A 22,486-nucleotide genomic window follows, 5' to 3' on the forward strand; every position below is an offset into this window, starting at 1 on the left:
ATCATAGCAGAGCGATGCAAGGCACTGATGGCAGAGATAGTACAGTCGGACAGATGGATCAGTGGATGGAGTTCTCCCTAGTTGAGAGGGAGTGTTAAAATTGTCAACTAGGGCCAAACTCCATGTGGGTCATCTTATTTAGAGCAGCTGATATTTTTCTTGGATCCCTCTCATCGAGAGGTGTAGGATTGATCTAAGGATCATCTGATTCCGATAAGTATTCATGGAGTTATGAATTTATTTGTGTTATAAGACAATTTGTCAAGGTCGGCCAGCAACTAAATAACACCCACATGTGCTCAATGTTTTAGTATAAAAAGAGGTGACTTGATAGTCATTTCTACACACACTTCAATCTTGATTTCTCTCCACTTGTTCTGGGTTTTAGTTGAAGATAAATCTAAGAGAGGAAGCCCTAAACACAGAAGGTAAGGAGCCATAGTATGAGCCCTAGACACAGTCAAGAAGGAGGGCTACTCGCTGCCCTGGTCTCTAGATGTCATACACGCAGTAAGGAAGGAGACCTAGCATGATCTATGCATGACCTAGCCACAATCCTAGATAATCTACGCAGGACCTAGAAGTGCTGCCCTAACTCCTAACGCAGCGATGGAGGAGAGGCCTATGTGTTGTCCTAAAGGAGATTCTGGGACAGCGTGATATAGAGGAGATTAAGGAGGCCAAGTTGTGGATGTTTTGAGGTATGTTCTCTTGTAATAGGCTGGGTCAAGGGACCTTGCTAGGCCATAGGTAAGGCAGCATTCCAGCGAGGAAAAGAAGGTAGTGTGGAGCCTTCTAAGATCAGTTTTGAGGGTTGGTTGCTACAGCAAGAAGGCTAAATGTATTCAAGGCTAAATGCGGGTGTGTTGGGAAGAAAACAAGGTAAGGAACACTGTTTTGAAGAGGGTTGTAGGTGAAAACAAGAACTGTGGTAGGCTGCAGGACTAACCACTTCAAAACATGGACATTGTGGAAGTGTTTGGGGTTGTACAGTGCCCAGAACAGCAGCACGAGTGGAGAGAAGCCTTACTAGAATAGGCCACAGTTCATAAGGGAAATTGTGGGCCACGATTTGAGGATGATTAGGGACTATTGTGTGCCCTAACCAGTCCTCGAAATTACATCTGTAATAAAGTGACAAACAACAACGTTTGTATGGTGTGTTGGCAGCAAGGTAGATGGGACATCAAGGACATGGTGCTTGCTGGAGCTTGGTACTTGGTACAACAAGCTATGACATGGCATAGCAATGTTAAATAGTGTGAGAGTAGGCAATCATAGGAGCAACAATGGATGACTAATAGTGGGACAACAATATGACAGATGGGACAGTTGTGGTAGCATGGTGCCGTAATGGCACATGGGACAGTTGTGGTAGAATGGTGCCGTAATGGCACATGGGATAGCTATGGCAGCATGGTGCAACAATGGCACATGGGACAACAATGGCAGCATAAGTTGCAGTGTATGATGTGTGCAACATGGTCATGAGGTCCAACATAGTGATGATGGGTGCAGCATGGTGCAGCATGGTGAGGTGCAACCTAATGATGAGGTGCAACACAATGATAGGTGAAGGAGTCACCTTGGAGAATCAGTTGAAGCAGCACGTCTTCAACTGATTTCAGCTATTTCATGTATCATCTTCTTAGAGATAATCTATGCTCTTATTTAGATAAGTCAAAGTGTTGACTTCTATTGTAAATGTACTATCTCTCTCTCTCTCTCTCTCTCTCTCTCTCTCTCTCTCTCTCTGTTGAACTATTGAAGAACATATAAGAAGAATTGATCAAGGGTTTTCCCACATTGGGGTTTATCCCTAGCTAGCATCGCATCTTGTTTCCTCTTGTCTTTTCTTGTCTTTTGCGATCTATGTTTATGTTCTATCTGCAATTTACTTTAATGCTGATGTGATTGCTAATTTGGAAAAGATATTGAGCTAGCTGTTAAAATTGAAATAAATTGCTCTAAGCATAGAACATACCTAAACTTAACAATATTCATGATAGGATTACTCATCATTAAAGGCTTATTATTATCCTTCTCAAATTATCTTCAAATTATTCTTATTGGATTACTTATCATTCAAGATAAGTATGATTATCTTCCTCTAATTATCCTCCTTGGGTGAAAAAAACTTAGACCTGATAACCGGGAGGGTATCTCACCAGTACTTAATTTCCACATAATATTCATATGACATTCTTAACCAATGTTGTTGCTTTTCTTCTGTTTCCCAACCATGGCTTGTGTCAACATATAAAAATCCAAATGAAATCCAGTATTAGATAATGGAGTTCCAGATGAAATCCAGTTTTAGATAATGGAGTTCCAAATGAAATCCAGTTTTAGATAATGGAGTTCCACCTTATCATCAATTGGGTTTGAAAGGCATGTTGATGGTTGTACTTATAAGTTGTACCTTTCCAATTGATAGTTTGGGTACAATAATTTATACAGTTACAAATCTATGAAAATTTCATGCAATTCCATAAATTCAATTCTGTAATCTCTATTCCTTGTCAGTTAGCATATCCTGTTGTTATCTGAGTACCATTTGGTTAGTGATATCCACCTACTCAAACATTTACGAGATCACAAACAATGCTAATTCCAAGCGTGCACACATATATTACAATAGCAATCCCAATCCCAATAGAATTTCAATTAATGAATTCAGGAGTTTTCCATAAGATCTTAATTTCTCTTCCAAGCTCACTACACAAGAAAATTATAAACATTCCAAGACACATTGATTGGTACTATTCTAAATGGGAAACAAAAGGACTAAATGATTTTTTCTTCAAGTGTAGTTTCACATTCTTCAATTTCATGACATGAAACTTTTAGTTAACATGAATATTTCTTCCGATCCTTATGAAGAAAATACCCCATGCTTTCTAAATCAATTGGGAACTTCACATACATTCCTTTACTGGTTAGCTGATTTACAAATTCTACCACCCTCATAGTAGTGTCAGTATCCATCACTTCAAGGGTAGGGGTGTCCAATGAGTGCTCAACCACAAAGCCTGGACTTGAAAGATCCTTAAAATTCGAAGAGTTGGGACCAAGCTTGAGGGCTTCCTTAAACGACTTGAACGTAGTAATAGGAGTCCCCCCTCCCTTGGCTCCACCTTTCAACTCTACGATGAGGGAGATTGAAGCCTCATTTGTGATGCCATAATCACATAGAAGGCATTCCTTTCTTAGTATCTTGTCTTTGTACAAAAGTCTCAAAAGCGTAGCTGAAATTCTTGTATGTTCTTGGATTTTGGTAGCAAGCTTTGCTATCGAGTCAATTTTGACATCGTAATACAAAGAGTCCATTTTGATAGATTTTTTACAAATATGGTGAAAAGGGGCAGGTCTGAAATTAAAGATCCTTGCTTTACAAGTTCTATCTATGGGGAGAGAGGGACAAATGCATGTCTACCCTCTTCATTCTAGTGGAAATTTCTTACAAACATATTTTAGAAGTGATGATGTAGTGGCAGATGCATGGGTGAGGGGAGGAGATAGATTTGGTTACATCTTCAAGACAGGATCCTCAAACTCTAGTTCCTCTTCTCACAAATGGTCAACCAGTATAGTGTCTAATAACTTCTGAGAAAACTACACTGTCATTTTCATTTAGCTGCATCTGCGGTTGGAATTGGTACCTGAAATGTGACTGTATGGGCTACTATTTACAATCAATTTAGCTTGTATGGATTTGATTGTGATTGTAATTGTAATTCCTTTTGGAAAGTTTATGGGGAGTTTCAAGATGTCTCCCCAAAGCATGTGCAAGTCACTGGTAGTCCTGTCAAAGCTTGGTAACATGCAGTGTGAATCAATAAGTCTTCAAGGATGATAAAAATATATATTATTTTAACTTTGGCTTTCCATTGCATCATTATGTATTGAGTCTATTAAGGAAAATCTCTGTACGTGGAAGCAACTGGGAAAAGCAGGAGCTGCAACAGGAACAGTAAAAGTGGCAGTTTGCAAGCAGAAAATGGAAAAGTTCATGCCCCATCTGTCACAGATTGCAGTTCAGACGGAAATTGTAGGCATGAATATCCTCAACAAAGTTGCTTTAGAACAAGGAATGAACAACTTCGTCTTTGTGGCATGCAGTAAAATTATTTCTACATTCACCGTTGCTCCTTTTGCTTATGTTCTAGAACGATACGAATTTATAAGCCCAAATTTTTCTCTAAATTGACCTTTATTATTTTGGTGAATAAAAATGCAAAGCCTTATCTCTTTTTCCTAAGATATATATTTCCAATTTTACATAAGTTCTAGCCTGAACTTACATACTTCAGTTCTAAAGAATTTTTCTTAAATGAACCTACCTACAGATCTACTACCGATAAGTTTAACCCCAAAAAAATGCAACAAAACAACAAAAAAAACTTGATCATGATGTTTTTCTGTTGGGATCACCATTAAATATAAGGCTATTAACCAATGAATATATGTTTGTCTGCTAAGGGTATTAACCATGGAAGTGTTTTCTCACTATGCTCCATTAGTGCGCTTGATAATTTTCCAATAAAATTTTGTCATCTTATCATATACCCTTCTCTAGATATCTGCAAAACCAAAATTGGGAATCCAAGAAGAAGAAGAGGATGAGGAACTGGGTGCAAACTGAAACTGCCTATTCCTCCCATTGGAATTTATAACCAACAAATATATTGTCCTTCCTACAAGTCATCCTACATAGCATCTGAGAAATATTAATAGTTGTAGGTATCCCATCCAATCATAGACTCTGAGAATTAAATGTTAATAGTTGTAAGTATCCCATCCAATCATAAAATTCGAGAAGTCTTTGTTGTCGCACAGAGTGTCTAAGAACCGTGACAACGCTCAGACCAGGGGCTGTCACCCTGATCCCCGATCTCTCCGTTTAAGCCTTCTCCCTGAAGCAGGCTAAGGGGGGTATACCCTATGGGATAAAGGAGAACCAGCTGGGAATCAGCCGGTTTGGGAGACACAACGAGGCAATCAATTTCCTAATATCGCTAAGCCTTTATAAAGTATTTTTTTTTGCGCCATTGCTAGGGACTGATTTATTGGGCCTGGGCTTTACGACATTCATCTTTCATCTTTCTCATCTCTCATTCAAACCGGAAAAATCAGCACTCCTTGGCACATCTCATCTTTTCCACCATTCATCGTTGTATCTTTCGTCATCTCATTAATCAACACCTAGACATCTTGGTCTGTTTCTTGTTTGGGTGATGACTCCTTTCCTTTTCATTTCTTTTTTCTCAAACAAGAAGCCCCCCCTTATGTCCGGTGGTTTGTTTCCTGTCGGATCCTAGAGTTAGATTCATGTTCAAGTGGCGACTCCATTTTTTTCATTTCTACAAGAATTTCTTCTCGAAGCTCACTTCTTGTGGATCTCTTGATTTTCTCGAGTAGAGGTCTCTCTCTATCATCCATTTGGTCCCTCATTATTCATCATGGATTATTCGTTTACCCCGTGTCATTTTACTGATGCTCTCCATGATATTCTAGAAGCGGCCATTCATAAATTCTCTTTGTTCTCGTGTGGTGATTCAGTCAATGTTAGAAAGCTTCTATGCAGGTTTTCTCGTGTAATGCTCATATATTGTAGTTATCCTTAGTATGATTATGAATATGTCAAAATGTGTCTGTTTTCCTTTTCTTTAGAGGGTGATGCTTTAAATTGGTTTAATAATTGTCCTGAAGATTCTTTCACTTCTTTACAAGACATCGTTCATGCTTTTAAAGATAGATATGGTTTTCAAGATACCTCACCTTGTGCCCCTGAAATTATACAACAGAATGAAAGTGATCTTGTGAAGGATCTAGCTGTCGATGAAAGATTTCAAGACAATTCTCCATATCAGAATATGCCATCCACTTGCACCGTTACAGATCAAATCCATGATAGTGGAAAATCAGGGACAAATTGTCAAATCAGTGTCGACAATGAAAGGGAAAATCATAAGCAAATTATAGAGGAACTAATGCGGCTGGTAAAAAATATGGAGATTAATCAAGAAAAATTTGTAACTAATTACGTCAACGATATGAGTATTTTATACACCCAACTGGAAAAGCGAGATAAGGAGATGGAAACCATGAAAGCCAATCATGATAGGGAAATTAATTCTATGCAAAACAAGTTATTAACTATGGATGAAGAAATGACTATCATGACATTCAATTAGAATAATCAGTTGGCTACCATGCAAGAAAATCATAAGAAAGAGATAAAATCTATGCAACATTACTTGATGACCATAAAGGCAAAGGACGACAAAGTAATAAAAGATATGGAAGCTAGTCAGATATGTCTTCAGAATAAGTTATTAACCATGGAGGAAGACCATGCCAGGGAAATCAGTGCTATGAAGGTTGAACACTCTAGCCAGATGGATGCCATTACAATACAGGTACAACAGCGGTCAGAGGATGAAAGAAACAAGGAGATGTCAATAGATCAGAAGCCTCCTTATTTTCTGCAATAAGCTCCATATTATTATGAGGAAGTCATTTGTTCCATTGAAAAGTTGTTAATTGAAGGTGACATGGATAAAATTGAAAACGATAAAGATCAGATGAAAAATGAAGAAAGACATGTCACACATATCTTACATACTTCATCTAAGAGTTTTGAAGCAGAATATTTCACAACATTAGTGATACAGCCTGCCACAAAGAAAAGGCGCAAGAGAAAGAGAATGAGAAGGCAATTTGATGCATCAGATGGCTGCGAATAGCTTGATTTTCGGATAGGAAAAAGTCCTACCATATGCAAGATTGGACATGGCACATCCGAGAAGCAACCGACAGATTTTCCTGAAAGCAGGCAAATGCTCAGTATACACTATATTGAACACATTTGATGCCATGGGGAATCCTCTGTATTTCTAACCCTACTCCTTGTCTTTTCAGCATTTCATTTCTGTTTTAGGATTAGATTTACTTTCCATGTTACTAGATAGTTAATAAATGAAGAGCTTATATCTTTCCTGTGCTTAATGTTATATGATGATTTTTGGATGGATGTTACTTATGTTTTGTTGTGTGTTGCATGGATGTAGATGCTGGATTCTCACATTCCAACAGTGCAACAACGTGTCCCCAAGTAGAGCCAGATGTTGACCACTACGTGTCAACGATCCATAGCAGTACACCCCCTTTTTTTTTCGCAAAGGGGATATCACTTGATCAATGTGTCCGTGCCATTTGACTATCATCATCAGCCTAATCATGTTATATTGTAAACCCAGTGTACATGTGTAAATTGTAAATAATCTCAGCAGATCCGTGTCATGTATGTAATTGCCTAGGTAAACCTAATTTTCTAGTGATGATCTATGTTTCGGAAGGTTTTTTGTCTCAACGATCCATGATCGGCAGAGTTTTCCTTCAGCCTAACCCCAAAGCCGGAATGGATTTTGTCATTAGAATCTTAGGGGACTCCTAGTGTGCTAGATCTAGTCTATGTAAAATTGATTTGGGAATAATCCTAACTATTTGGTTAGATTATTTTATTACAAATTGCTTGATCTGCTAGATTATATTTGTGTCGCAGAACTGGGTAGTTTGTGAGGGTCTATATCAAATGGGTTTTCTCCCTTGAGATGTAAAAATGTAAAAATCATGATGTGAAATGTCTTGAGGGTTAGAAAAATAATTTATCCCTTCATAAGTCCTAAGCCCTAGGTCCTAGGTAGTTTTAAATTTTCCAAAGGCTAAATTCGAGGGTCCTTTAAAAAATTAAATTTTAAGAGGTCCAGGGACTAAGGTTAAATGATTATTTTGCTAAATTTTATGCCCTTGGTCCCTAGGGTTAAGTCAAAGTCAAAATTTTGAGGAAATTAATTCAAAAATTAAATTTTTGAATTAATTAAAATGCATTTAAATGATAATTTCGAATTTCCTCATTATTTTAATTTCGACGGATGAGATTAAAATATTTTTTGATCCTCATCAACGGTCGAGATCGTTTTGACAAGGATCACTCGAACTAGCCGTTGGGAAATTTTTCTTTAAATAGGAGGTCAGTTTCAATTGAGATCATTCGACTTTTGAGTCATGTGCTAAGTGAAAGCTCTCTTGTAATCGTTTTTCATGTGCAATAAAGAAATACTTTAGGGTTAAATCTCTGCTGGTGTTACTCTTTGGGAAAATGCTATAAGATGTTTTATTTTCTTGCATAGATTTACTTTCAGCCATTGATGTTAGCTTATTGAAGAGTGATTTAAACACAGGTATCTTGTTTGATCATTAGGGTTTGAATGATAGTTTAATTTCTGAATATAATGGTAGGTATCTCCATTAAATCTGAATTTCATTGTCGTTTTCTCTCTCTATGTTAATGGTTGAATTAAGTTGTGCAGGAAATCCTTGATTTTGAGATCACCGAGCATTCGGGGAAGTCTTCAGTTGGACCAGCCAACTCCCGGATAACATTTTCTGAAGAGCCCAGCTGGTTTTGATCCCGGGCTTATCATTAGATTTTCTGTTGTGGATGCATGAAGGGTTTTCTGAAGCACCTCATTTTAATTTAAAATTTTAAAAAATATATGTATGGAATAATGACAGATTTGGCTGCTTGGAGCCTTTAACCTGTGAATATTGTAATTATTTAACTAGTTTTTCTTTTGGGGGTTTTAGTTTCATCCTTGCATATATTATTTCTGGGTGTTTTGTTTTGCCATTGCAGGTTGCAGATCTGAGGAAAAAAAATAATTTGAAGCTAGATCTAGGCCCTGGAGGGTAAGATCTGGCCTCAAGATCAGGTCTTGTAGGGGTTTATGAAGAAATTCGAGGGTTTTTTAGGCTATCTGTCTGTTGTCGCCTGGAGTTTCATTTTGTTACAGGAAAATTTTCGAATTTTTTTTTTTAAGCAGGCTGTGGGATTGTTGCCAAACCTCCACATAGCTTTCTCCCACTGGCCAGTCTCTACTCTACCCACGTTTTTCAGACCCTTGTTGTCTCAAGGTTGCATATCTCACCATCTGCTACGTCATTCTCAGCATCTCCAAATGTTGCCCTCAGCCAACTCATTCCCACACTGCAAATCTCATACCTCTCACTTCCGCAGCCTTATCCCTCACCTGTGCGTTGCCAAAACTTGCAAACAAGGGGTTGCCCTTCCATCCATGCAACCATCTCATCGCTCCATTTCTACTCTCTGCGTCCTCGATCCTCCCTATCGAACCCTGGTCTCATTCACCAACTACCATTCCACGTCCATTTCAACTGCTTCCTCAGCCAAGTTTTCTCTGTATGAAGCCCCTGACTCCCTCGGCCTCCTCATGTTCTACTCCTGCTGCCAAACCTGCATTCATCTTTTCAACTTTCGATTTTTTGTTATGTAGTTGTTGGCTAGATAGGGTTAGCGTAGGTATGTAGTTTATTTTTATTTTATTTATTATGATATATGCATATGTTGGTTTAGTTTTAGGCTAGGTTAGATTTTTATTTTATTTAGATTTAAATCTAAGTTTTATTTAGTTAGGATTTAGATTTTATAGATTTTTATTTTTTGTATATGTATAGATTAGGTGTTAGTTTTTATTTTGATTTCTTTTAGCTTAGCTTTTAGTCTTTAGTTTTAGTTTAGTTTAGTTTCATTTTAAATAAAAAACAAAAACAAAAAAAAAAATTAAAAAAAGCCTTAATAATAAAAAAATAAAAAAATAAATCTTAAGCTTAGCCATTTAAAAGAAGTTCCGTTGTCAAATTTAAAAAGTTTTCTTGTGCTAAGGTTAATTTTATGGTATTAGTGTTTCTTTTTTACTATAGTTAAATGTACTTAAATTTGATCTAAAGATTAACTATTTGAAGGTGGTAAAGTCTTCCTGGATTTGATTCTTTAAGCATACATCTTTTATTTCTGGGATTTGAATTGGTTAGCATTTAAATTTTGTGGTTATCTAAAGCATTTGCATCTCTTGAAATTTAATTGCTAAGACATTGTGCTTCTATAGAAAATCTTTCGTTATTGCTTGGATTATTTAATGCGTGTTACACATAAGATATTTTGCAAATATTTTCAAGCAATCGTTAATTATTTCATCAGCAATAGCAGATAATCAATTACTTGGATCATTGACTCCGTAAGGCACTGGTATTAATCATTTAAAATTTAATATAAATCTTTCTAAGCCTTAAATCAAGTGCTTGTTTCCCCCATTGTGTCTCCCAAGCCAGCTGTTTTCCAGTTGGTCTTCCTTTATCCCATAGGGTCTACCCCCCTTAGCCTAGGGAAATGACTTAAATGGAGAGATCAGGGATCAGGGTGACAGCCCCCGGTCTGAGCGTTGTCGCGGTGCCTAGACATTCTGCGCGACAACAGTGTTAATAGTAGGAACCTTGTGGGTGAGATTGAATTTCTTCTTTAACAATTTCATAGGTTTGATAGAGAAGGAGATCCATCTTAGTTGGTCGATGTTGATATTTTTGCCAGTACAGTGGACCCTCTAAAGGAGCCTCCTCTTGTCACAACAAATAATATTTTGTCTATATTGTTCACATCTACAAAAACGTTCCTCCAGGTGAGTTCCTTCCTATTCTCCTCTCTTTTAGATTCAAGACTTAGGTTAGGCTAGTTAGCTTGCTGGAAGGGGTCTTCACTGATAATAACCTTACTGACTGAAAACCTACCTATTTCAGTAGGCATTTTCAAATAGGGATGTTTGAAAAGAAGTAGGCCTAGCTCAAGCGCTAGCAACATATTCCCTAGCCACGAGGGAAGGTTAATAAGGTGGCCAATAAAAGCGTTATGAGCAGAAAGCTTATCTGTTGGCAATCAAGTGGTATTCAGGAGAAATCGACACACATACCACACTATGAACTCTGATAACTCTGCTGGGCTATGAACATGGATTATACTATTATCACTTGACCGAAGGGCTAAAGGAGCTAGACCTTTTGGCTTAATTCCTTCCTCGCTCTACATTTCTTTTCCTGTATAATATTTTATGCCTACCAGAGCGGCTGCCTGCCAAAGCTATTATACTTATTTGCTACATACAGACAAATTATGGCTACATTGGTCCTTTGGCTTATGTTCTAGAATGGTATGAATTTATAAGCCCAACTTTTTCTCTAAATTAACCTTCATTGTTTTAGTGAATAAAAATGCAAAGCCTTATCTCTTTTTCCTAAGATATATATTTCCACTTTTACGTAAGTTCTATCCTGAACTTACATACTTCAGGTCTAAAGAAGTTTTCTTAACTGAACCTACCTACAGATCTACTACCGGTAAGTTTAACCCCAAAAAAATGCAGCAAAAAAAAAAAAAAAAAAAAAAAAAAAAAAAAACTTGATCATGATGTTTGTCTGCTGGGATCACCATTGAATATAAGGCTATTAACCAATGAATATATGTTTTTCTGCTAAGGGTATTAACCATGGAAGCATTTTCCCACTATGCTCCATTAGTGTGCTTGATAATTTTCCAATAAATGTTTGTCATCTTATCATATACCCTTCTCTGGATATCTACAAAACCAAAACTAGGAATCCAAGTGTCAGACCAGGAGGTAACTCCTCAAATGTAATTGTATATTCATTTAGGTTGTTCATTATTATATACAATAGGGAGTGACTGTTCAATTCATCTCTTGATGACTCTTCATTTCCTTTATTATGTATTTACACTAATTACAGTTGTTCACCCAATCCCTATGATTAGGTGTCAACATTACCCCCCTTAATCAGAAGGCATGTTGGTAAGTCCAAGCATCGTTCTGAATTTTTCAATATTCTCTCCTCCAAGCGCTTTGGTTAAGATGTTTTCAATTTTCTCATTAGTGGAACAATGGCGAAGATGGATTGCTTTTGCCTCAACATGATGTCGAATCAGATGATATTTTGTATTGATGTGCCTTGTTCGATCATGAAACTTTGGGTTCTTGGCCAACTTTATTGCCGAGGTGTTGTCAACCATGAGTGGAGTCGATTGTACTTGTTTTACCTGCAAATATTCCAGAATTCTCCTGAGCCACACAATTTATTTTGTTGCCTTAGCTGTTGCCACATATTCTGCCTCTGTTGTGGAATCTGCTGGAACTGGTTGTTTGTGTGATCTCTAGGAGAGAGTTCATGATCCAAGACTCATAGCATAACCTGAAGTAAATACCCCAGTTTCTTTGTCTCCATTGAAGTCTGAATCAGAGTATCCAATTAAGTTGAAGTTGCCCGCCTGTGTATACTTGATTCCAAAGTCTTGAGTTCCCTTCAAGTACTTTAGAACTCTTTTTGCACCAGACCAATGTCCTTCACAAGGCTTTTGCATAAACCTGGAGAGGATTCCAACAGGAAACAAAATGTCTAGTCTGGTAGTAGTTAGGTAGTTGAGACTTCCTACAAGCTGTCTATACTTTGTTGCATCCTCAAATTATTTTCCTTCAATGGATGTGAGCTTTAAGTTTGGTTCCATTAGAGTAGTCAGAGGATTACATTCAGTCATGCCAAACCTGTTCAACAAATCTCCAATGTACTTCTTTTGAGAAAGGAATATGGACTTCGTATATTGAGTTACTTCAATAACAAGATAGTAATGAACATAGCCCAAATTAGTCATTTCAAACCTTTCATCAATTCCTTCTTTATGGATGCAATGTAGCTCTCATTGTTCCCTATCATCAAAAGATCATCTACATATACCACAAGATATACAACTATTTTGCCAACCTTCTTGACAAACAAAGTTGCATCATCAAGATGATAATGTTTGAAATTAGGTTTTAGAAGATGCTCCGTTAGTTTTTCATACCAGGCTCACGGTGCTTGTTTGAGGCCATACAAGGATTTCACAAGTTTGCATACTTTATGTTCATGTCCTTTTACAGAAAATCCTTTAGACTAGGACATAAAAACATTCTCTTTTAGATCTCCATTCAAGAAAGAAGTTTTGACATCCATTTGGTGGACTTTCCAACAGTTCTAAGCTGCTAGGGCAAAGAGTCTCTGGCTGGTAGCCCATTTTGCTATGGGGGGGAAATTCTCCTCATAATCGACCCCTTCCTTCTGTGCAAAACCTTTTGCCACAAGCCTGGCTTTGTGCTTGTCAAGTGAGCCATCATCTTTATACTTGTTCTTGTAGACCCACTTGCAGCCAATTGGTTTGGTTCCCAATGGAGGATCAACCAGCTTCCAAGTGCCATTCTTTATCAAGGCATCATACTCCTTTTGAATTGCTTCTTTCCATTCATCATGAGAAGTAGCTTCTTTGAAGGAAGTTGGTTCAAAATCTGTAGACAAATTCAATTCATAATCATAAGAAACATCCATATCAACAAGTGAATCAAAGTCATCTACATCACCTCCATTTTGTCGGGTTGTAATTCTAGTTCCTGTCTTTCCAACCTCATCAGGATGAACAATTTCAAGTGTCTTTGTCAGCCACTTTGGGGGACCTTTCTGAGATGGTCCAGGTTGCTCCGTTGATTGAGTTGGGACTGAATCAAGAATGAGTCTCCCAATTTTGTCAGTCACATTACTCAAAGTATCATTCGTTGTTGGAGTTTCATGCGGGGGAGAGAGTGCTTCAGAAGAAGATTCCATGGGTTGATCTAGTATAGGAATCCCCCCTTTAAGATGTGGAATCTGATTATCAAATTCTTGAAATGTTTTTTACATTTGGGAATCTATCCAAGCGATCAAGTTGTCACTCAACAACATTATCAGCTTTGGATGATTCAAGAAAGATTACATCTCTAGATACAACAAACTTTTTATTGACTTGATCATAGAGATGGTATGCTTTGGAGGTGTTTGACAAGGCATAACATGTGGAACCAAAGACCCTGAGATGTTTTACTGAAGGAATGTTCCCATACCACATTTCATAAGGAGTCTTGTTTTTAATAGCATTAGATGGACATCTATTCTTTACATATATACCACATAGAACCGCATCAGCCCAAAACATCATTTTTACATTTTTGAAAAACATCATGGAGTGCACCATATTTAAGATTGTCCTATTCATTCTTTCAGCTACTTCGTTCTGTTGGGGATTATAAGGCACAATTGTTTGATGTTTCATCCCATGTGGGCGAAGATAGTTTTCAAATTCATTTGAAGTGTATTCTGTTCCATTATTAGTGTGAATAGAGCCAATATGAGATTGTGCATCATTTTCAATCCATGTATGAAAGTTCTTGAATGTTTGAAAAGCATCAGATTTGTTCTTCAGTAAATAAACCCAACACATTTTGGTGTAGGCATCAATAAATATCATCATATATTTATTTCCATTTGCAGAAGGAACAGGCATTGGACCACATAAATCTGAATGAATGAGTTCAAGTTTTCTATGTGCTCTAGACTGTGAATCATGAAAAGATTGTTTGTTATGCTTTCCTAGAATGCAAGCATCACATTGCTTAAGTTTCCTAGGAATTGTTGGCAAACCAGTAAAACCATTTTTCTTGAACAAGTGGAGGTTGTCATAGTTCAAGTTTCCAAATCTAGCATGCCATAATAAACTTGATGGAAATGTACCTTATTCATAATGAGAATTGAATGAGAAATTTTGTGCACGAGCAGAGGTACCCTAAAGCTTGAGAAGCCTCTCTTCTTCTATCCCCGTCATGACAAGTGAGTTGTCTGATGCTTTTCTCACCTCAAGCTTGCCATCAAACATATAAATGGAGTGTCCTTGCTAGCGGATGTGGACCAAGGATAGCAAGTTTCTCCTCAGCTGTGGGAGATATAAAACATGATGCAGAAGAAAGTCTGGATGACCAGGAAATTTAAGCCTGATTGTACCAAGACCTGATTGCTTGAGTTTTGATTTGTTTTCAAAGTATACTGCACCATCAACATTGGCAGTAAATTATTCAAAAGAATCTCTTCTAAAATTCATGTGGCAAGTTGCTCCTGAATCAAGCAACCAATCATTTTTCCAAGAAGCAAGTGAAGCATTAAATAAGTCTTCATATACTCCAATATTACAGTGTACCACAACATAGTGAGCGGATTCAGGTGCTTTACCTTTCTATTTTTCATTAGTTTTACCTTTGTGTTGTTTTCTTTCATGCTCAATTCTATCCCAAGGCAACTTGCATGTGGATGCATCATGTGATTGTTACAGGGGAAAGTGTCTATTTAGAACTGCTCTATCCCACTAAGGTGTGACAGCTACCTTAGAAACAAACAGAGAAAACCTACTTATGTTTTTCCTTTATGAATTATAGATAGAGAGGAATAGAAAGACCAACCTCTGTCTTGCGCTAATCCTTTGATTCGATCCCTCTCTTCTTTGATAGTCCCCTACCTGCTCCCTTACACGCCCAGCTTCACAAAGTACCTGTAAGATCACAGAAACATAGCACTATACAAATACATGGATCTATATTCATAAACATCTTAGGATCAGATTTAAATTGACCATACAAATGTAACAAGCATCAATGATACAAAAGCATGGAGGAAAACTCAAATAGATTTTATTGATAAACAAGAAAAGATCCAGGAGGAGTTACAACCAGTTGTTCCGACCCAGCATCAACGTCCCAGCAAAGAAGCCCCTCTTCACCTCAAACAAAGCTTAGATCACCCAACAATCTGATGTTTGTCTCTAGAAACCAACAACAATTCCTTACAATATGCAAAATTCCAGCCTCTGGATCTTTGGGATGAGGGATCCATATATAGATATTTGTAAGGGGGATGAGTCGGCTTGTGATTTGATTAGTGTCTTATCTATGACAGTTCTTGCTTCCACTTGGAGACTGAGGGCCTCTTACTCATCCTTGGTCGAATTCAGTGAGGCAAGTGTCACAGGAGAAGATTCTGGAAGCTTCCATTGCCTCTCCACCTCGCGGAATGACACTGCCATTTGTCATTTTTCACCCATCGCACCCCACAGAAGCGACTTTTGCAATGCAACGCACCCTCACAGTGTACTTGGGTGAGATGCAACGCACCTAGCCAGTGGAGCAGCTGCAATGATCCTATTTTGACCAATTTTGAGTAGCTTTTCATGGAGAACTTCTGGGAGAAGTTATAATCTGTTGACCTTGTTCCTTTAGGGGTTAGAACAACACTTTTAGGGACTTAGGAGCCCTTGGTTTATGGACATTTCATGCTTGGTGTTGTAGGGCACAAAAATGTCTATAACAGTTGCCCCCTAAAGTATGAGGCCGTTAACCTTTTGGTGTCGGGTGAAATTCTATATTATGAGGATCCAAAGTTATTTCAATGCTGGGAGGAGACCTGTAATAAGATACAATACAATACATTATCTTCATAATATTTTCATGATCTAGCTAAGGCGGGCATTCCCATGCTCAGCTTTATAAATTCATTTTCATGTACATAGGACAGACAACCGTCTGAGTGTAGACTGATGATTCTGATAGAGCCATCATCCTTTTGGTAGGATGATTATCTGTGCTGCAATGCTGTACATTTAATGTCTTTATTTCCCTGAATATATATCGCAGCCTGGATGGATGAAACTAGATCCGGGGTCTTCAATCTCGTCCGATCTTCACTCGAAGTACAAGTCGATCCATGTGAGAAATGTTCTGAAGTCGAACATGGAAAGACATCGCTTGATTACCAGTCAATGATGTAAACTGTTAACAAGCGTGAGAGGAATCACAGATAATTATAATGACCCTCAAGGTACTGTAGTACAATTCACGTGGTGTGAATAAAGGACTTGGCGTCGAACACCATGCAAAATCTTTCGATCGAAGGCCATTGATGTATACCTCTTGTCGGAAGTGAGAAACTTGTCATTGAGGCATGCAAGCTTCAAAGTACTGAATGGGGTGTTCCTAGATCAACTTCTTGGATAATGAGTTGATGTCGACAAGAAGTGATCCATCACAGGAGGGCCTTAATGAATCCCACATCAATGACACGGAATGGAGCAAATGATTTTGATGGAGGTGAAAACGATCTGGTGATATAAGGTTCAGGGTGGTGGTCATGAAAGAATGGAGTATAATGTATGGTAGTGGGTGAGACACAGGTGACTTCTCTGGATGACTTCTCTTGAACATATCGGCGACACTGATGTGATGGATTAGTATCATTAATCCCAAATGTGGATGGTATGGCATGACCATGGTGATGTGGCTGGTGAATGAAACAACCCAACCCGACTCGGACACGGAGTGGAAGTGTCATGTTCAAGAGCGACTTGCTACCAACAAAGTTTCTTTGAGTTTTCTTCCCAATTTTTCCCCAGTCATTGCTGACCAGTACCTCTTTATTTTTTTCAAACTTGAGGAGGATAACATATGCTTGTTCTATAATTTGCCCTTCGGGCAAACCCATCGCTATGTTTTAACGAGCCTAGCGATAGTGAAACTCGTTCTCGTCTAAAGACAAGTTTGTCGCTATTAATCTTTTTAACGAGTTTAACGACAAAGATAACTCGGTCCTTTTCAATTTTAGAGAGTCTGAAAAGGAACGTAAAGGTAACTCCAAAATTCCTTTTTCGTCATCTAATCCCTTAAGACCGAAAAAGTATAAAACAATACAGAAGGGATGAATTTTCGATAGTTTTAATGAGCCGAACAAAACAAGCGCTCGATCTTTTTGTGTAATAATCCCTCAGGTCCAAAAAGATTAAAATCTAGAGGAGGGATAGCACTTCCTGTCCCTTTAACGAGCTAGAGAGGCCAATGGCTCGACAATCTTTTCATATTTTACGAGTCAGTTGAAAAGAGCTTAAAGGAGACTCGTCTTTTGAGGAACGAGTGATAAGACGGGTAGCAGCTCATTCCAGGTAAGGTTTGGAATTTTCCAATCATGGAAGTGTCACAAGGATGGCTAGTGAAATCACTCTTCGTAGCTGTTCCTCAAAATGGGTAAACAATCAAATGGAGGTGAATGATCGGCCAATGAAAAAGTGGAGGTGACAGTGCAAACACGACCAAGGCTTTAACGGCTGAAGTACTACATTCACGATGGTTATTTACCGGGGAATAGTTCATTTTTTAACGAGCTTAAATGCGGGTGGAAACATTTGCTCATGTCTTATGTTTATTTTTTAACGAGCTTGAACTATGTGCTAAAACTGCTCGATGCGGGTTTATTTTTTAACGAGCTTGAACCTTGTGGTAACACTGCTCGATTAATCCAGTCTTGTGATAAGAATGTCTCATATAAAACGGAAACTTTTGGAGTTTTTCCCCACATCCTTTTTTTATGCAAGTTAGGAAAGGACCAATCCTACGAGTTTAAAGGGTTAGAAGTCCTAAAAATTTTAAAAAATAAATAGTCGCTCTTCGCTTGCACTCCAAAAGGTTTGCATGCCCCCAGGTATAAAACAGAGTTTCAAGGTTACCCCTTCTTTAGTCCGTTAAAAAATTTATTTTACCGAGAGAGGCCTACCTCTTACAGGTTACCAAAGATAGTTCTATTTACGGTGTAAACAAAACACTTCTCTGGCGATGTCTACCGAAATAAACAAAGGTGAGCGGCGATGCCCGCTAACTCACATAACTTTGACAAGAGAATCTTGTTCTAGAATAACCCCCTCTTCCAATCACGGACGGGGGTACAGACTAGTCATATTCTCCCACGGAAACCTACCCTATACCCGAAGTTTTCGTGCCGAAGCAGACCAGGGTGCATGCCCCCTGGGTTTCAGTCATATCCCTCCGAATCACTCGCGCTCATCGGGAGGACAGACTGGAGATTGAGACATTTCTTGCGTGAAAAGACCATTTAGGGATGGTATATGACTATTTTCTATGCGTGATCCGGGAAATGAAAGCTGGTCTACGAGCTTGACCACTCTTCCTTCATGCGGAAAACACATCACTCTAAAGAGTGATGAGACAATAGCTCTCATGCAATAAATATAGTCTCGTCCAAGGAGTAGATTGCTATATTCCTAGCTATGTACACATCTCTCTTTTTGTGTTGATTTACTCATACGAAATTAATTAATTATTATGCTGATGCTGATGATTGTTATCCATTGCTCCACTTAGGTCTGAGTGTCTGTTGTCCTCACAAATGGCCTCTTTCTATTGAACCTTGATTGTGATCATTATATAAACAACAAAAAAGCTATTCGTGAGGCAATGTGTTTTCTAATGGATCCAGTTCTTGGGAAGAAAACTTGCTATGTACAATTTCCTTAGAGATTTGATGGCATTGATCAACACGATTGATATGCTAATCATAACACTGTGTTCTTTGATGTAAGCATTGATCAACACCCAAAATGTTTTCTTATATGAAATTATGCAATTTTCATATAATTTCAGCCTGGCATATTAATTTTGAAATCTTTGCAGATCACCTTGAGAGGTTTCAATGGTATCCAAGGGCTTGTTTATGTGGGTACAGGGTGTTGTTTTAATAGACAAGCACTCTATGGTTATGATCCTGTTCTCACTGAGAAGGATCTTGAACCAGCATGTTTTCTGAGATGTTGTTGGGGATCTAGAAAGAAGAGCAAAAAAGCAAACAAAAGGTATGATGACAATAAGAAGAGAACCAAGAAAACTGAATCTACTATACCCATATTTAGTTTGGAAGACATAGAAGAGGGTGTTGAAGGTGAGTCCAAGTCCAAACCAGTGATTTGTATTTTTTGACAACTCGTTTACCCTTAAACATTGTTCGCCCTCACCCTTCTTTGAAATTGCATATTGCAGGATTTGATGATGAGAAATCATTTCTCATGTCCCAAAGGAGCTTAGAGAAAATATTTGGTCAATCACCAACGTTTATTCAATCTACCCTCATGGAAAATGGTGGTCTTCCACAATCTGCAAATCCTGCTTCTTTATTGAAAGAAGCCATTCATGTTATCAGTTGTGGATATGAAGACAAGTCAGAATGGGGAAAAGAGGTATGAGTAGAGGTGGATCTGCATCTATTTGATGATGCTGTGGATTTTTTTTAGTTCATTGAATTAGTTTTTTCTATAGTGAAGTTGTATAAACATTTTTCCTAAATGTGCATAAATTCTCTTCAGAATAAGGCAACATTTTGTTTAGGAAACCAAGCACCAGGCAACTGTTCTTGAAGCAAAGATCTAATATGAATGGGTTCTCATATTTTGTGCAGATTGGGTGGATTTATGGTTCTGTCACAGAAGATATTTTGACTGGGTTTAAAATGCATGCTCGAGGCTGGATTTCAATATACTACATGCTTGCACGTCCTGCATTCAAGGGATCTGCACCAATCAATATTTCAGATCATTTGAATCAAGTACTCCGATGGGCCCTTAGTTCTATTGAAATTTTACTAAGCAGGCGTTATCAAATTTGGTATAGCTACACCAATTGTAGAGGCTGGCATACATCAATACCATATTTTATCCTCTCACATCCCTCCCATAGGTTGCATATTGTACCCTGCCAGTTGTTTGTCTTCTTACAGGGAAGTTTATCATTCCAGAGGTAATATTGTCAACCCTTACTGACCTTAACCTTGTCAAGCTTAAATTGACCTCTAATGCAACTTGTCTTTTATATTTTTTTTGGACTTTTTTCTCATACAATGATTCACATTTTTCCCCTGATTTTTATATTTATTTTGATTTGCAGATTAGCAACTTTGCAAGTGTGTTCTTCATATTATATTTTATTTCCATTTTTACAACTGTTATTCTAGAGCTACGCTGGAGTATAGTTGGCATCGATGAATGGTGGAGGAATGAGAAATTTTGGGTTATTGGAGGTGTATCAGCACATTTGTTTGTCGTCTTTCAAGGGTTACTGAAAGTTCTAGCGGGCATTGACACAAACCTTATTGTCACATCGAAGACTTCAAATGAAGATGATGAATTTGTTAAGGTTTATGTTTTTAAGTGGACCAATCTTCTCATCCCTCCAACTACTTTGCTTGTGGTAAATCTTGTTGGTGTAGTAGCAGGTGTTTCCCAAGCTATTAATAGTGGTTATCAATCTTGGGGTCCATTGTTTGGAAAACTATTTTTCTCTCTATGGGTGATTGTTCATCTTTATCCATTCCTCAAGGGATTAATGGGTCACCAAAACCGGACACCAACAATAGTTATTATTTGGTAAATTATTCTTACATCCATATTCTCCCTGCTTTCAATGAGGATAGATCCTTTCACAACAAACAGAGGATCATCATCAAACACACAGCAATGTGGTGTAAATTTATAAAACCCCTTAGTGTTCATTATCAGCAAATAAGGAGGAACTAAAAACAAATCTGAGGGCCAAGAATATGTCAAATTCATTTGTATCATTTGTAGATAATAATATTTGAGAGGGAGAGGCTTTAAGCATATTGCTTTCTAGCTAGTTCCATCATAGAGACTAAACCTTGTACTTTTTCTTTGATTGATAGTTAAGATTGTATGGTGCAGTTGGTTCTTTGTTTCAACCAAGACAGCTGAGGTTTACTTGGAGTCATGCCTATTCCAGAACTGATCTGATGCCACAAAATAGTGGGCAATGGATTATATGGTTTGATATTGAAGAATTTATTTTTTCAAATATTTATTCATTTTTAAGTGGCATTCCTATCACAGACAAAATTATGGCATGTTTTAATTGAATATCATCTTTTTTAAAATGTGAAGTGGTCAATATCAAATAATTGTGTCATGTAGGAGCAGTGGCAGTTATTAAGATTTTAGGCATACAAGTGCCTATGAAAATGGTAAATGTATGTTGTTTGTTCATTTCATAAAATACAATTATAAGTGCCTAGGAAAATAGTAAATATACGTTGTTCGTTTGTTTCATAAATTACAATTATAACTATGTTCAGAAATCATTGACCCCATCTTTGATGACTCCATTGCATCCAAAATGTTAGTTCTGCAGTGCATTAAATAACATGTGTGTTTTGACCTAACCCTGAATCATCTAAATTTGAGATTTTTTTTAGAAGTCTTTGTTCTAGGTTTCTATTTAAATTTTAGTGAATGGCAGTTTTAACTCTGTTAAACTTTTTTATCAGAGAACTTGCTTAGCACACGATTCTTCATCTTTCTTTTGATACATTTAGCTGTCCGATAATATTTCTCTGATTGTATAAAGAGAACATTACTGTTGGATGCCCAAGCTCTTCTTCTCAGACAATGTTGCGGGCTAAAGAGACAATGTCCCAGCCCCTTGTTGCAAAGTTCCATTGGAAAGGCATTTTGATTGTTACCAGGTGTCATCTATCTCACCAAGAGAAGAATCTCTTTTGTGCGATATTTGTAGATTGCCAGAATCTACTCGATCAAACACGATTTTTGTTTGCAATTACTACTCGGTAATCTAGTTATTCCTTCCTCTATTTTATTTTTATCTCTCTATTTACTATAGTATTGTTACAGTGGATTATAGTGGGTATCTTAAAATTTTCATGTCAACATTATATTGCAGGTAGCAGTTCACCAAGATTACTATGGTATTTTAAGGAATTATTTTGGAGGATGGTATTGTCAGCCATGTGAAGCTTTAAACTGGCAATACCAACTCCAAGGCATGAGGCATCCAAATGTAGCTAGCCATGGTATGCCTGGTTGTGGTATGAA

General features: G+C 37.7%; 1 pseudogene; it reads left to right on the forward strand.

Moving 5' to 3' along the window:
• The first annotated feature begins 1,353 nt into the window (after positions 1–1,353).
• Positions 1,354–21,116, forward strand: LOC149239390 (putative cellulose synthase A catalytic subunit 1 [UDP-forming]; annotated as a pseudogene).
• The last annotated feature ends 1,370 nt before the right edge of the window (positions 21,117–22,486 follow it).

This window comes from Pinus tabuliformis, chromosome 8 (assembly GCF_031772625.1).
Source record: "Pinus tabuliformis cultivar Carrire ecotype Pingquan chromosome 8, CPIR1, whole genome shotgun sequence".
In the NCBI taxonomy this organism is placed as follows: Eukaryota; Viridiplantae; Streptophyta; class Pinopsida; order Pinales; family Pinaceae; genus Pinus; species Pinus tabuliformis.